This window comes from Octopus bimaculoides, chromosome 11 (assembly GCF_001194135.2).
Source record: "Octopus bimaculoides isolate UCB-OBI-ISO-001 chromosome 11, ASM119413v2, whole genome shotgun sequence".
NCBI classification, from domain to species: Eukaryota; Metazoa; Mollusca; class Cephalopoda; order Octopoda; family Octopodidae; genus Octopus; species Octopus bimaculoides.
Genome location: NC_068991.1, coordinates 11,696,175 through 11,699,300, shown reverse-complemented (window position 1 = coordinate 11,699,300; position 3,126 = coordinate 11,696,175). Strand labels below are relative to the sequence as shown.

The window sequence follows — 3,126 nt, the reverse complement described above, 5'->3', positions numbered from 1 at the left end:
ATATATATATATATATATATATATACACACACTTTTTTGTGTATAATATAAACAGACACGAACTTCCTGGCAACATCAGCCATGTGGCCGGACGTGACAGCCTCTTACTGAGGCATTTATCCAGAGTAGCGCGTTCATCATTTCTCAACAGCTAGCAACCACAATATTTACTTAAGCAAGTCCTCAGACATACATTTATGAGTATTATTATACAATCTAATCTCTCACTATTTTAAAACCAACGTCTAAAATCACTCCAACGAACAGTCATTCTTTCATTCATGCATTCTTATAATTCACACATTCATACATTTGCGATACACACAACACAATCTAATACATACACTAGACGGTCAAGTTCTCTTATCATATTTCATTAGTCAGTTTATGGACCGCTAAGTAGCATTGCCAGTATCTCGGATATACTGGAAGGAAATCTTTAAATATAGAAATTATCGATTACTTCTCTGTACTATATGCTAATCGCATCTATTTTGTGTCTCCTTACGTTTGCCTGAATGTTGATATAACGAATAGACTGATGACGAGAAGAAGAAAACGTAAATGTCGTTGATGGCCGAAACTCTCTTTACATAGCGTCTGTTGCTACTAAAATCTCTCTATTATCTTTATCTTATACTTATTGTTCAGAGAGCTATTTTCTTCTCGCTGCATTTCATGTTCTGTTAATCTATCTCTTTTCTCTCTCATACACTCTGTTACTCTGTGTGTGTTTTTTTTTTGTTTTGTTTTTTTGGCTATAATGATTTTACAGTCCCTCCTTGTGTATGTGCTCACACACACACACACACACGCACACACACACACACACACATACACACACACACACACACACACACACACACACACACACACACACACACACACACACACACACACACACACACACACACACACACACACACACATATATATATATATATATATATATATATATACGGAGAGTCTGTCTGTGTGTCTGTCTGTTTGTCTGTTTGTCTATCTATCTATCTATCTATACATATATACATATATGTATGCATGTATATATGCATATGAATTTATCTATTTATCTATCTATATATAGGCAGATATATGTATATGTATATGTACACACAAATATATTTGTATACACACACACACACACACACACACACACACACACACACACACACACACACATATATATATATATATATATATATATATATATATATAAAAGTATATGAATGATTGTATGTAGGTTTATACACCGGGCCTGTATTAGTTTCTGTCTACGAAACGCATTGACATAGCCTCGATAGGCCCGGGTCAATAGCGGTGAACACCTGCCCATTTTGCCGCTAGGATATATACAAATTTTAAAGAGATTTAACAACTATTTCTAGTAGCCTCTGTTTCCTCCGTTTCGCTAGTTTAGATTTTACATTTATAATAGATCTATTCAAGATACTGGCCTACAAGGTTATTAAGTATATTTGGAATAGTCATTACTTATTGCAATACTTCAAGTGGTACTCATCTCATCAATCTCGAAACAAAAGCATTACTTTTACTAAATGTGGATCTCCGCGCGACAGGCACTTCGAGTAGTTGATTATATGAACACGAATAATTGAAAGGCTCTTCCTTTAATGATCTCGGGTCATTGAAAATGAGATCATAGATATATATATATATACATTTAGATGTAAGTATGTACATATACGTACGTATATATGCATATATATTATTTATATTATATTATATAATATGAATATATATATATATATATATATGTGTGTCTGTGTATATATATATATATATATATATATATATATATATATGTGTGTGTGTGTGTGTGTATATATATATATATTTATATATGTATATACATTTCGCCATGATAGATCACTACTCACATTTTTGTTCTCAGCTTGTGTCTCTCCTTGTTTCTTTCTGTGTTCCTTTCTGTGGAAGAGCGTAGGCTCGAAACGTTAAAGACTTTTTGAATTCTCGAACGTTATACTAGTACGTCTGTTTGTCTTCTACCCCACCTGTCTTCATCTTTTGTTTTTTTTTTGTGAATTCTCCCTATATATATATATATATATATATGTATATATATATATATATATATAGTCATGTTTATTTGCCAACAGAATGTGGCAGTCCTATAAAGGACGATATCACTGTTGTTTTAGCCCCAGGAAAACATTTTTCCAGCTAGCTCTCTATTGCGCGCAGTTTGCATCCGTATATAGCATTTACAAGGACGGTCATCACTCCCCTCTCTAGCCTAACGTGATACTAAGAGACTTAATTTTCTAGATGTTATCCGTCCTCAGTGTGAGACAATCACTAGTAAGTGACGAAACCTATCTCCACTCGCAAATACTATATATTCTTTAATCGACACACAGTCGCTGATCTCGAATCGAGAAAAACAACACGTTTTAAATATCTGAGTGAGAGAAATACAGTAACAGTACCGAATACTGATGTTTATATGCCAACATATATATATATATATATATATAGGCAATGGAAAACATTGATGTCCAAAGCAGTACTTTTCCACCCTAACTACGAAGGAAGTTGTGTGCACCTGATACAGAGTGCACCTGTTGCAGCTTAGCTGCTTCTGATGCTGATGTTAATACCTGTTGCAATTCCTGCAGCAGCAACGGTTGCTGCTGCTATACTTAGCTTGCAGTACTGGTAGCAGTTGTGATTAAGCAATATCGATTTCTCGTATCATAATAACCGTTCAGGAAAACGCAATAACCTCAATTTTAAAGACATCAAGACATCTTAATTAATAGATTACTCAGAAATAGAAAGTCAACGTACTTGGCTATGTTTTTTTTTTGGTATTTTTCTTCTTTTTTTCCTTTTACAATGCATCAGCGGTAAAGAGGAGGGAACAGAAGAAAGAGATTTACGATTCTTGATCGTTAGTTAAGTCATTGCTCTAGGCTTTCTTTAGTACAAGGCCCTCGCAGAGCCTGGCATCTTCTATTTCTCATCTATCTATCTATCTATCTATCTATTTATCTATCTATCTATCTATCTATCTATCTATCTATCTATCTATCTATCTATCTATCTATCTATCTATCGGTCTCTCTCTCTCTCTCTCTCTCT

At 34.0% G+C, this 3,126-nt stretch overlaps 1 long non-coding RNA gene across 1 annotated transcript in view; it reads right to left on the bottom strand.

Annotated features, from left to right (window-relative positions):
• The window catches only part of LOC106879735 (uncharacterized), a 199,223-nt gene that overhangs the window by 87,579 nt on the left and 108,518 nt on the right, over positions 1–3,126 (bottom strand). The gene's annotated exons all lie outside the window — the stretch shown is intronic.